The following is a 14,440-nucleotide window of genomic DNA, read 5'->3' on the forward strand; positions in this document are numbered from 1 at the left end:
TGAAAGAGGGAGCTCTTCTTAATATTTTGACACCAAAATCATGTCGATGCACCTTACCGACTGCGAGTAAAGCCACCCACGCTTTAACTTGACAGACTGTAATAGGTATTATTCTAAACTACAAAAACTCTCAATTTATAAACTTTAACTCCATCTGTGATCTTGTAGTTAATAAACGCTCCAATTGCATTGAATTATAGAGCCATTCGTAGAACGCATATCATGATGCAGTAACAAAAAATGAACACAAAATCTGTCGACCAGTTTACACAAAACGGAGATTAATTGGTGATTATGATTCTCTTCTATTTGGCTACGTTCAACATTAACAAACAATGAAAGACTCCCTCTAAGTCGTAAATGTGTTAAATATGGAAAAAATTCTCATTTCTACGCTAAATAATAAGAAAATTTTATTTTTGTGTATTTTCAGAGTGTCTCTTCGAAGTACCTACTGACATGTTTTTTAATATAGAGGAAAAAATGGTACACCGCTGATTCCAGTGGATTTCGATTTCTCACCACAAGAAATAATGGATGGCGCAGAATATAAAGAGATCTAAACATTGAAACACAACCATTCACCATCCCATGTATTAATATTGAAGAAAAGAAAATAATAATCAAATTGTAAATAATATAATTTCATTCATTAGTCTTTAAATGCTTGAAGCAACCCAAATATAGCTTGTAACGGTGGTGTTTTGCTACGGTGTTTGACCCCCAATTATTTATCCCTCCGGATGCTTCAACCTGGTCAGGGCTTGGTTTCAGTGATAAATAATATGCGTGGTTTTACGTGAAGAAATAAAGAAAATTTCTCTCCTGTAAATTGCATATCTAACTTATTACTAAATGCGGGGGTAACCTATTGGGTGCGTGTATGCAAACGTTCATGTGTGTGTGCGTGGATATGTGTGTTGACGACAGTTTCAGGTTAAGTGTAGTGTATCCACGGTCGACAAGTTCTGCGTGTGGTTGTAGAGTATACGATCGGAGTGAATAAAAGGCGGTGGTAGCTGGTGTAGTAGTAAAACAAGATAGAAAATATCAGAGTGGGTGTGCAGGTATGCTCAGGCGGGTCGCTGGAATTAATGTTCAAGAAAAACGATGAGCCTTTGGGTTTACATATTGCATGATGAGGGAGAAGCTTGCGGAAGGAAGGGGGAAGCCTGGTGGTGTATAAGGTGTGCATGACAGTATGTTGTTCAGGTATGGTCAGGTCGATCCGGGTGTTTGGATCGGCGTTCAGGGTGCAAGCGATGGTTCTTTGTCAGCCCAGAGTGTCGTCTGTTGGACCTGTCTCTCTCAGAATACGGGTATGGTATGGTGCCAAAGGAGATATGGGGAGGGAGGCGTTCTGATGGTGGCAAGGCGTGCGTGGCACAGGAAACGGTCGTCAGGAAGCTTGGCGGTTTCCAAGACGTGCGTGCCGGGTGGTCGTTCTGGGTTGTCAGGTCGGCATCAAGAGTCAAAGAGACCACTTCGTGTTGACACAGAGTGGCCTGACCGTCAGTGAGGACACCCCTTTGCTCGATAGGCCACCATAGTTGCGCCAGGTAGAACCAGCTTGTCCCCCTCGATGGACTGCCCCGTTGCCTGACCGCGGTTCCTTTTTATTGTTTAACAGCTGGTGATATGGTGGGCGCGCTATCGCACAGTGGGGAAAAAGTACATTTTTTGTTTAAAATACGATTCCGGCTTAACCTGTGAGACGATTTGGATGTTTTTTTTCTTTAAAAAGCTGATAAAATTTCAAAGAAAGTTGTCAAAGCTCATTTTCAATTTCTTTAAAAAATTTTTTTATGAACAAATAAATATGACGAAAAAATGACAATTTTTTCTATTTGAAGTTCCTGGTGCTCGTTTAAATTCAGGCCTTTTAATTTCAGAAAAAATGTCTCTTTTTCATTCAGTACTTATAGTTAACCAAAGCAAGAGGGTTTCAAATAAAATGAATGATTGAACAATGCATTTAATAATTGTTATAAATAAATTCTATAACGAAAAATTGTAAATCAGAGGCAAAAGTGAAAAAAGAAAGTAATTCTGCTTGATCCTGAAACTCAAGACTTGCTTAAGACAGACAATAGAAGCTTGAAGTCATATATTAGCAGTGAAAGAAGACCTTTCTTCGAACTCGAGAGTGTCCCGATTTTGCAGACGTTATAGAATTTATTTATAACAGATATTTTATGTATTGTTCAATCATTCCTTGTATTCAAACCCTCTTGTGTTGGCCAACTGTAAGTACTGAAAGAAAAAAAACTTTTGTTTTTAATTTAAAGGACTGACTTTGAAAAAAACACGAGTTTTTCCGTGGATAAATGCTGGAATAATGCATTTTTAAATTAAATTTGTTTGATAAAATCATGATATTCATAAAAAATTATGCATTTTCTGAAGATATCATGAGGTTCCTAATTTTTTTAAACTGACATCGAAAAAAACTAATTTTCTGACGACAAATGTCTGAATAATGCATTTGTTTATTAAATTTCTTTATAATATTAACAAAAATAGTCTGAAGAGAAATTTTTCTCATTAAAACATTGTGACCATTTAAATTTCTTACAATATAACTTTAAAAAACATTAAATTATTGAAAATTATAGAAAACATATTTTCAACCAACTATTTGCTTATACAATTTTTGTTTTGTTAATTGTACCATGATGGAATATCTTAATATAATGTTAATCTATGAAACATTGGCGATCACAACAATTTTCCTATTATTGACGAGCACCGGGAACGTCAAATAGAAAAAAGCGTCTTTTTTTTCATATTTATTTATTAATAAAAATATTGAAATACTTAATTAAAAATCAGGTTTGACAACTTTATTTGAAATTTCATCAGTTTTATATTTTGGTCAAAAATTAAAGGAAGTTAGACGAAAGTTAGCCGAAACTCGAGGTACTTGGACAGACAAGAAAAAATGGACCGTTTGAAAAGGTGGATTTCTACCTATATTACTTGGTCTAGTCATTGGTGGTCTGTTTTTTAAATTGTTCAAGTTTTCGTCGTAGAATTTTAATAATATGGGGCATACAAGAAAAATGGTTCTTATTCTCAGCGAACAGGTCGAAGAAATGAATCATCAAATGCAAACGATAAATCATACAACACTAGATAGCAATAAGAATTATGCAATTATACGATTGACACCTGGTGCAACTACACAGACAACGGGAACTAAACTCAAGAGATTGGATTCTGAAATTAGTCAAATCTTATTCTCACCTTTTCCGGGTGATGAACGTGAAAAGTGGAGCGACTACAGTCAAGTGTTGAAAAAATTTATATTTTTTAATGACGCAAATAGAAAATTAACATTGAGAAAATAGATCATACTGAAAATGAACATAATGATCCACTTGAGTTTATGCCAGTGAAGGAGAAAAGCAGGGGTAGCAGTCACACCAGGCAAAATACTTTTACACCCTTGATACACACTATACTTTTTGTCCTATCATCCTTGAAAACAAGCAAGCAGATAAAGGATATTGGGTGTTCTTGAACATTTTAAATTATAATTGCGAGGATGAAATAGCGTACTTAGCAAAGTTGAGACTGTGTGGTCCAGCAATGAAATTTTTTAAATGAAAACTATAATTTTCAAGTGAAAAATTCTTATAGTGTATTGTGAGCTCGCAAAACTGGGTAGCGGTGACGCTAAACGGTAACGCTTCCTCTTCTCTATCTCACCTTCGCTTCTTCCACTGACTGACTCTTTCAATCTCTCTTCCTCTCTATTTTTCTTTCGCTTCTTCCACTTCTCTCATTTTCGACACTCTCTAGTTCTCTTCATCTCTTCCTCCTCTCTGGCTCTCTTTCTCACCATACTTCGCTCTCACACTTGCACTGAGACACTGATAGCACTAGAATTGTATTTTAAATCGATATTTATCCTAATTTTCCCTTCCACCATTTCCGTTTCCCCTTTTCCCATTTCCTCTTACGCATTTCCATTTTCCATTCCCCTTTTTGAATTTTTAAATTTTCACCTCACCATTTCCTTCGTCCTATCTTTTCCCCTTTACCCCTTTCTTGTGTTTCCCTTTTCTTTTCCGTATTTCCGTTTACTGCTTCAATTTTTTTTTCATTATTTCCCTTTATCCCTTTCCCCGTTACTTTTTTCCCTTTTTACTTTCCTTCATCTTTTTCACTTTTTCCTTTTCACCCTTTCTAATTTTACCTTTTCTTTTATCCTTTCCCTTTACCCTTTTATTTTTCACTTTTCTCCTTCCCTTTTCCATTTTTCTATTCCTCTTTCAAGTTTCTCTTTCCCTTTTACCTTATCCTCGTTTTCTTTACCCTTTTCCTCTTTGCCTTTTCACCTTTCCGCGTGTTACCTTTACCCTTATCTCCTTTTCCCCTTTTTCCTTTCGTAAATATTTTATGATGAAAGGGTGCAAAGAAAAACCACTTCAATCCACATCATATGAAATTACCCCTTCTGTAGGGCGTCCTACGACGGCTTACGTATTTTATCTCCATATGCTGACTTTCTTGAAGCACTGTATGTACGGCGGCCTTTAACTTTCATGTTGGCCCGGCAGCGAAATGCGCATATGCTAAGGTCACTGAGCTGAAGGCGGCCACATTACACCTGCTTCACTTTAAAAAATAAGACTTTTCCGACAGGATAAAATGGGATAAGTCTGGTTTACTGACTATTGACGGAAGGCTTATTGAGCAGTCAAACATTACAGACTTGATTAAGGATTTATTAAGGGCATGTGATACTTTGTCACGTGGTGAATCGGGTTCAGTTCCCTCGGTTTTTTATCCACAAAAATGAAAATTCTTAAAAACGGAATTCGGAGATGTTATAAAATATTATAACGGACGTCCCAGGGCTCCTGTTTTGAGAGGGAATAACAAACAAATTTTATTGTGCTAAATTAAAATCTTATGCAAGTCTATAAATGAGGTTATTTCCGGGAGTGTCCCTTTCAAAAACTATGATATATGTTATATGATGCTTTATATCATAAGCGATGAAAAATAAAGTGTTTTGAAGAAAAAAACATCAACAAGAAAATTTCTGACATGAAATTACAGTTTAAACCAAATTCTCAAAAATGTCCAACTTTCAACTTTTTCGCGAGTTTTTAAAATTATTTAATATTTTAATTTTTTTTTTTTTATACTGCCGTCTTGAAATACTCACCAAACATCGCCTCGAATGGATTTTGTTTAATAACACTGTGATACACAGTATTTTTTTGAATTAGGCAGAACTCTCTACCGTTATCAGATTGAAGAACTGAGCGTGCTTCATAGTTGCAAAAGATATCCAGGAGATGACGGGATACTTCTTCAGCAGTTTAATATTTGAAAGGCTTAAGAATCACAAATTATGTAAAATGATCTTGATAGTTCATGATAAATTAAAAATCACCATCTTTACAAGTTTGCATATCAATCAGCTCTACTTGAGCACGTTCGTTGATTTCTTTAGACAATAGAGGCTTCACCACGAAACCTTTTTTTTGAAGAGTCCGGTTTTTCTCACAGATCACACATAATTGTAAATATAAATTGATTAAGTCTCTGGTTACGTTTATATATTTTTTATTCACCGCCTTCTCCGTGCGGTCTCATCCACTGTGACCACATCCAAGATGTGCTTGATGAATCGCGTCAAATATTTTGTTCTCGAGCCATCCTACTGTGCAGTGGGAAAAGTTAACCCCAAAGCTTTTATTTTCACCCCGGATTTTGCTTGAGCCTGTCCGGCACTTCGCGATTTGACTAGGCAGAGTCCGAAGTGAAAGTGCTATTTTGGACTTTGCCTGACACTGCTCAGTCAATTGGCGGAGGGACTAGGCAGACCGCGGTGTGACGGAACATCAGACTTTGCCTGTAATATATATATATATATTCGGTTCGGTTTTGATTTCTCTAGAATCAAACCGAAGGGCCTATGAAAAAGCCACCGAATGCGTTCTCGGGTTGCGGATAGAGGATTCCTGTATCAATTGTTTTGTGTATAATGCAGCGAGAACTTTGGCCGATGCGAACCCTGAAACAAAACCAACAGTTGATCATGAGACCAAAAGACGATTGCATCAACTCGCCATAAAGATAGGCTGGGCAAGACAGTACGCGTCCCGCATGCAATGTGTGATTGTCTACATCACATCTGGCATAAATTTTACAGCCACGGTTCAAAAGTTCGCGCGCGAATTCCGGACTCGTTACCACACACATAGCAAGTCAAACCTGCTAACTAGCAGACAGCATATTGCTGAAAGAATACGGGTACTATCTGACGCTAAGAGAAGTCTAGAGCGGAGAGAGAGGTGGGTCAGAGAAAATCAACAGTTTCTCTCTGACCCCTCTCGACTCTTCCAAGACCCTTCAGTTACTGTAGACCACCCGCCCAAACCAGAGGAGGTCAAAGTATTTTGGAGAGAAGTCTACGAAGTGCCGCATAGGCTGGACGAAGACTCAGAGAACATACATAGCTTCAAGGAGCTGTGTGATGCCTTCATAACACCTGATAAAGAATGCCCACCCATCTCTACCCAGGAGGTAGAAAAAGTATTAAGAGGGATGAAGAACTATTCTGCTGCAGGACCAGATGGTATCAAGACCTTCTGGTGGAAGAAGTTTCCTTCAAGCCATCAGCATTTGTCCTGTATTTTCACCTCATATTTAAATTCGGAAGAGCCAGTTCCGGAGTGATTGGTGGAAAGACGCACAATACTCCTGCCGAAAATAGGCAACTTAGCTGACTCGAAGAATAACAGGCCAATCACTTGTCCGAACACACTGTATAAGATATTTACAGCTATCTTAAATGATAGGATTGTTCGGACAACTTAACCTGTGTGGCAAGAAATGTGTGAATAACGCGGCTCGCAGAAAGGCGTAGCAGGATGTCGTTAGAACCTGCTCATCGATAGATGTGTCTGCAAAGATGCAGCATTCTACCAGCGTGACCTATCGATGGCCTGAATTGATTACCGGAAAGCTTTCGATTCGACCTCCCATACACTTATCATCTGTCTTTTGGAAAACCTAAAGGTTCATCCGAAAATCGTTAGGTGCATAGAGAGATTGATGCCGCTTGGGAACACCAGATTTAATATCTCATCTAAAAAAAATGTTGTGACAACTAACAAGGTCACCTTTCAGAGAGGGAATAGGAATGGAATTTGGGTTAGAAAAATGCGCCAAGGTTTATTTGAAGCGAGGAAAACTTAGTGGCATCCCTGAAGACCCTGAGCTCGTCGATAGAAGCGCTATATGACACCTTTGCGCTGGAGAGACTTATACATACCTGGGTGTGCCAAAGAGCCGCATTCAGGACGTGACATCTATAAAGGATACTATCTGAATCAGATACAAACTTATCATCTGACAGATTTGGTCTTCTGAACTGTTTTCGAGGACAAAAATCACGACTTTGGACAAATTCATTTTCCGACTACAGTTTTCATCCGATTCAAATGTTTTTTTTTTAAATTAGAGCTGATGAAAATCCGCATGATCTTATGGGAGCATATATTCAACTTGAGGCTCTATTTCTATTTATTTCTTGACAAAAATGAAAAAAAAATTTTTTTTTGACTTTTGAAGATTACCATTACCAAGAGAATACTCAGATTCATTCCCAAATACCCAGAATGAGTAGAGGAACTATCCAGTACAATTTTTCAGTACCGTAGGATAAATTAAAAAATGTATTTGATTTGTTACAAAAAAATAAAGAAAACAATTTTTGGCTTCAGCTATTGGTGACGAAAAGAATAGTCATATTCCCTGGAATTAGCTCCATAGAGCTCGTAAATGATACTCAGTTATCATATCTGCTCATATAAAAACAATTCGCAATTGTTCAAACGATCTTATGTAAACAATTACTCATATTTTCTATTCTTCATGGAATGACTAGCGTTTTCCACCCAGAATCAACGGCAGATCACTAATTGAAGATACGAAGTGACGAAAAATAGCCGAATAATGCAATTCTTAACTAAGATCGTTTAAATAATTGCGAATTGTTATTACATGAGCAGATATGATAACTGAGTATCATTCACGAGCTCTATGGAGTTAATTCCATGAAAAATGACTATTCTTTTCGTCGCCAATAGCTGAAGCAATAAATTGTTTTCTTTATTTGTTTATAATAATGATTTTTTATTCATAAATCCTCACGGGTATGACACAAAAATTATTTTTGTTGATCAATTGAGGAAATCCAGCGAGAATCAAGGGAACATACACCGTAAAACCATATGAAACCATTTTCATCCACTTTTGTCAAGAAATAAAAACAATAGAGCTTAAATTTGAATATATGCTTCGATAAGAGCATGCGATTTTTCATCAGCTTTAATTTTAAAAAACCCGTTTGAATCGGATTCCATGGAAGAAGAACGAGCTCAGATCCCTTGATATCGGGACACGAAAGGTTATGCACGTGAACAAAATCTTGAATGTCTTCACAACAGGATTATTCTGCGTACAGCACATAGAGTCGCCAATCCAAGAGACCCTCTTTTTAAAATGGCCAGGAAGCACGAAGTAGTGGGCAAAGGAGCGTTTCTGTACAAAGCAGCGGAGGAGGCTGCTGAAACACTCGGACTTAAATTCAGTATTGGGGGTGAGCAAAATGCATAAAATGTTATATATCTCAAGTACTCACTCCAAAAAGCCCGGATTAAGAAAGCACTAGAAAAAAGCTTCCGTGAACAGCTCCTCGATAAGAGGATGCACAGCATCTTCCACAGAAATGTAGAGGATCAGTCAATGTCGAGTGAGCTAACTTTTGCTTTCCTTAAATTACCCGGATTGAAGTCTGGCACCGAGAGTTTCATTTTGGCATTTCAAGACGGTGTCATTTCGATCTAAACATACCGTCGCCACAGTTTGAGCCAAGACATTCCCGATGATAACTGCAGGGCAAGCCCTGTACACCCCGAGTATTTAACACACATAGTATCTAGTTGTCGAAATCATGCGGGAACAACCTACATACAAAGGCACAATGCGGCACTAAGAGCGCTTCATTACCATCTCTGTCACTCTTACGGTATTACCCTTAATATTGCTCCTATGAATGCTTCTAGGGAAATAGAGTCAATTGTCGAGAATGAGAAGTGCCGCATATACTGGAACTTTATATTCTCGACAATTGTTTCTGTTGCACACTCGAGGCCTGACATGGTTCTTCTTGACTTCGAGAAGCGAACCATGTTCGTTTTCGAATTTTCGGCTCCATCTGACAGAAACATCATAGCCAAGGAGAATGAAAAGAAAGAGAGCTATAGAGACCTTATAAGGAGATGCAACGACTTTACCCGGAATATTCTGTCAAACTAATCGTCCTTATTAATGCCGCTCTTTGAGGTGCCAAGCTTTCATTGGTTAGTAGCCAGAAAATCATTCCTGCATGTCAACAATATGCTTAAAGACTTGCGGGAAAAATGCAGAAGGCGGTCGTCCTTGGGTCGCTCCGTATCCTCAGGGTGCACGAGACTTTTTCCGGATCATCGTATTGATTCCGTTACAGACTATAACCATCTATCTCACGGTCGTGAGACGTGGTTGTGGCTGAAATTTTACCGCGATTTCGCTGGGATCAAGTGCAGTTTTTCAGATTATTACCCGCTGCGTTAAATTTAAATTTTTGTTTCTTGTTTGAAATCAAAAATATTCGACACGTATATTTCTATTCCCATCTGACACCCAAAGTTTTCGAAAAAAAATTTAAAATAATGTTATGTTTATAAAAAGTACCTTTTTTCAATTGCTTATACTGCAATATTAAACAAGGTATGAAAATTTATACGAATATAAAATGTAAGCCTTTTTCACAACTTTCGAAAAAAGTCTACTAAAATAAACTTTAATTATTTATTTAATAATAAATAATATTTTATATGTTGTTAATTTAACATATTGCAAATTTATTGCTATTCAAAAATTCATTGCTTCGAAAGTATTTGACTACTCACTTCCAAATTTTTACCAGATCAAGAAAAACGTTTAGTTCACTTTGTAAAAAAAAATAATTTTTTTTTAAACAGTCCAAACTGAAAAATATATTTGTTCACGAATATTTGATTTATATTATTGAATAATTAATTAAAGTCGATTTTAGTATACTTTATTTGAAAGTTGTGGAAAAGGCCCACATTTCATCTTTCGTATGAATTTTGATATCTTTGTTTAATATTGCAGGATATAAGCGATTTAAAAAAGGTCAAAAGAAAACAAATCTGCCCGCCGCGCGGGCACATTCTCGTTATACGAGGCTCGTTCGCTCGCGAGTTTGATCGCGTCCAGGGCGCGCGATTGTTGGTTCACGCGCTTCGCGCTTGATAATTTATTTATTTCGCGCTCGAGTTTGTATTTACCTCACGCTATACGCTTGGACTCTAAAGTTTTCTCACATTCGCATATTCGCGCTCGATCTTTGCATTTCTCCCACATTCGTGTACAGACCTTTCAAAATTACAGATCAACGAATTGACAACTGTAATTTCGCGAGTGTGAACTCTATTTTGTTGAAGATCTTTCAACTTTAGCGAACACATTCTCATCATTATCTCGTGCTTCGCACTCAATCTTACCTAAAAGTTCAAATTTTCTACTTGATGCTCAACACTTTTATATAAAATATAATACATTTTTGATGCACCTCTGCCTGGGATTAGGTATTTAGATTTTGCAAAATAAAGTACAAATTATATTTATTATGATTACTATAATATTTGTTTCTTATTTTGCGTTAAAGTTGCTTCTTAGCTGCGCTGAAACATGTATCATTTTAATAAATATATACAATTACAATTCATAATATGCATAGAAAAGTGAAACAATCTTATTCTGATTGCCTTATTTTTATATTTTTTCTTATTTTTAATTATGTTTTGTACGAGCTAAAAAAAACTACGCTTCCTATCAAAAAAATATTCGTTAAAAGTTTGTAAACATCTTTCGTTTGAATAAATTTTGTCTCACTTATTCTCGTAGCTTGTATCGATGTACTCAAATCTATATATATTTTTTATTTTCAATGTTTTTTAAAAATAAAACAAAAACTACTTATCCAATAAAAAAGTAATTTCTGAAAAATTTGCTATGTTTTTTTAGGTGCACAATTTTCTTCAATATATATGTTTTCGTATCCTGTTTTGTTTTCCGCAAAATGAAGTTATTGCTTTTTCATGAGTTTTTTTTAGATACAAATTTAAATTTTCGGTTTTTTGTTAAAAAAATTTAAAAATTTCTTTAGGCAATCTTGTACGGCCTTAAAAACGTAACGTTTTCTTTTCTTGATGTTTCCCATATCACACTTTGTTTGACTTAAAATTATAACTTTCATTTGGTTTTTTGGATTTTGAAAATGCGGTAACATTAGTGATTTGTATTTTATCAAAAAATTTAATGGGGATAAATCGTTCGTGATTTGATCGACTATAAATAGCGGTGAAGACAAATTCCAAATATTACAAAAGCATGCACCTACAGTCTTCTGTTCCGAATCTTGAATATCTTCACAACATGATTATTCAGGGTACAGAAAAAGTAGCCGCAAACGGACGAGACCATCTTCTTAAACTGGTCAGGAAGTGTGGGCAAAGATATCAGTGGGCAAAGAAAAACGCCCCGATAAAAGTATACACGCCATCTTCCACAGAAACGTGAATGATTAGTCGATGACGTGTGTCCGAACGTTTGCTTTTCTTAAATCATCTGGATTGAAGTTCGGCACGGAGATTTCATTTTAGCGTGACAAAATGGTGTCTTTTCTATTTTAGTATACCGTTGCCACATTTTGCGTCAAGACATTCCCGATGATAGCTTCAGAGCCTGGCACGCACACCCTGATTATCTAAGACACATAGTATCTAGTTGTCCAACTCGGATGGATACGACGTATATCCAAAGGAATAATGCGGCACTAAGAGTATTTCACCACCATCTCTGTCACTCTTCGATATTAGCATTAATACCACTCTGCCCAACGCTCCTTGGGAAATAGAGTCCATTGTTAAAAATGAAAAATGCCGTAGATGCAGAAACTTCATATTCTCGACAATTGTTTCTGTTGCGCACTCGAGCCCCACATAGTTCTTCTTGACTTTAAGAAACGAATCATGTTGGTTTTTGAAATTTCGGCCCCAGCTTACAGTCTGTGATGCATTTAATACAATGATCCGGCAAAACTCTCGTGCACTCTGAGGACATAGACTAACTTAAGGAAGACTGCCTTCTACATCTTCCTCGCAAGTGTGTTAGTATCTTCTTAACACACAAGGATGCTTCTCAGGCTATTAACCAGTAAAAGCAGGGCATTTTAAAAACGCCAATGATAAGAACGATTAGTGTAACAGAATATTCCGGTTGTAACCGGTATAACTCTCTTATAAAGTCTCCATACCTCTATTTCTTTCTCTTCTCCTTAGCTATGTTGTTTTTGTCAGCTGGTGCCGAAAACTCGATAGCAAATATGGTTCTTTTATCGAAGTCAAGAACTATGTCAGGCCTCGAGTTCGCAACAAAAACAATTGTCAAGAATATGAAGTTCCAGTATATGCGGCACTTCGCATTCTCGACAATTGACTCGATTTCCCCAAGAGTGTTTAGCGGAGTAGTATTAAGGCTAATGCTGTAAGAGTAACAAAGATGATAATAAAGCACTCTTAGTGCTACATTGTGCCTTTGGATGGGTGTCGTTCCCGCATGAGTTGGGAAACTAGATAGTATGTATCCTAGATGCTCGGAATCTGCATGACATTCTTTGCAGCTATCATCTATAAGTGCTTTACCCAGAATAATCCTGTTGTAAAGCAATTCAAGATTCAGTACTCCGCGAAGATCTTGACGGCTTGAGGTATAGATTCGCGAAACAGAAGACTTAAAGTATATACTTTTGTTCATGTGCGTAACCTTTCCGCAAGAATGTTTATTGAAGATACTTTGTTCTTGGCTGACAATTCGGAAGAGTAAGTATGCCGAATGAGACCTTCGTATCTGCTTTGAGGAGTATTCTTTATAGATTTTACGTCCTGAAATCTTAGGTATGTAGAGGTCTCCCCAGCGCCAAGGTGCTGTATAGCGCGTTTGTGGTCGAGCTCAGGATCTTTGGAACTGCCATTAACCTTAATCACTATTGTTTCTTTTCTCACCTATAATCTCTACTATTTGAAGCTTGTTCTTTTTCAAATTAATACCTTTACATACGAATTGTTTTTAAATACATTTTTGATAAAACTATAAACAATACACAAAAACCAGGTTTATGAAAAATCGATTTTTAAACAAAAAAGTGTATCCAATACTTAAAGTGAACATTGACGAAATCACTACTGGTGGCTCTAGCACGCACTGCTGTGGTCTATACTTCCTATTTGTACGGAAACTAATAAGGCACTAAGATTTTCATTTCTCGTGCTGACAACTCTCGCCATGGCGCATTTTCCTACTTCAAACTCTACTCCAATCTTCAGAGAGTATCGATTTTAAGCATACCCTGGCGGACTGAATGAACAGAACAGATTCGCTACAGAATAACCTTCTAGTATCCACATAGTATCCCTTCCATATCTGAACAGAAAAAATCAACAACAAAAAACACCAAGAATACATGAGAGACATTCTACTTTTGATTTCCAGATTTGCCACAAAAATACCCTTTGAAATAGCGAAATGCGAGAGATAGTAACAAAAATGTGAGGAAAAAGAAGAGTGGGCTCATGGTGTCGCCCTGAAAGACACCTCTCTTAAAGTTGACGTTGTTAGTTGTCACACGATGTTTTCCAGATGAAATAGTAAATCTGGTTTTCCAAGGCGGCATCAATCTCTCGATATACCTCACGAGGTGTGGATGAACCTTCAAGCTTTCCAAAAGACAAATTATAAGGCTATGAGAGGTCGAATCAAAAGCTTACCGGTAATTAATCCAGGCCATCGTTAGGTCACGCTGCTAGGATGCTGCATCTTTACAGACACATCATTCGATGCGCAGATTCTCCCGACATCTTGATAACCCTTTCTTTGGGCCGTGTTGCTCGTACATTTATACTACACAGGTCCGATTTTCCGAACAATCATATCATTTAGGATAGCTGTGACGATCTTATATAGTATGTTCAGATAAGTGATTGGTCTATAATTCCTTGAGTCAGCTAAGTTACCCATCTTTGGTAGGAGTAATGTGCGGTTGAGTAGACGCTCAGGTTATATAATCCATTTTCCGGAGTTCCTTGGCACGGTTTCGCAATTGTTTATGCAAAAAATGCGAGAACTCTGGGTGTCTCTCGCACAACGGAAATTTGCGTTTAATTGTATTGAATTGCACTTCATACAACTACCAGGTGTATACATATGAAACCGGTATTGCCATTTAGCGGCCAGTAGGCACACTTGTAGGCACTGTCGGAACTTACCATTTGTGCTAATTGGCATA

The 14,440-nt window shown here is 37.1% G+C and overlaps 1 protein-coding gene across 3 annotated transcripts in view; it reads left to right on the plus strand.

The window, feature by feature from the left end:
• LOC117170713 (synaptogyrin) overlaps positions 1-14,440 on the plus strand; it is a 349,909-nt gene that overhangs the window by 54,335 nt on the left and 281,134 nt on the right. For 2 of the 3 annotated variants that reach the window (XR_004466839.1, XR_004466840.1), the window contains one exon: positions 434-712. The exons of the other annotated variant lie outside the window; for it this stretch is intronic. The gene's annotated coding sequence lies outside the window, so the exon portion shown is untranslated. Of the gene's footprint in view, positions 1-433; positions 713-14,440 lie in introns of those variants that run through there. 3 annotated transcript variants of the gene reach the window in all.

Source organism: Belonocnema kinseyi, chromosome 4 (assembly GCF_010883055.1).
Source record: "Belonocnema kinseyi isolate 2016_QV_RU_SX_M_011 chromosome 4, B_treatae_v1, whole genome shotgun sequence".
NCBI lineage: Eukaryota > Metazoa > Arthropoda > Insecta > Hymenoptera > Cynipidae > Belonocnema > Belonocnema kinseyi.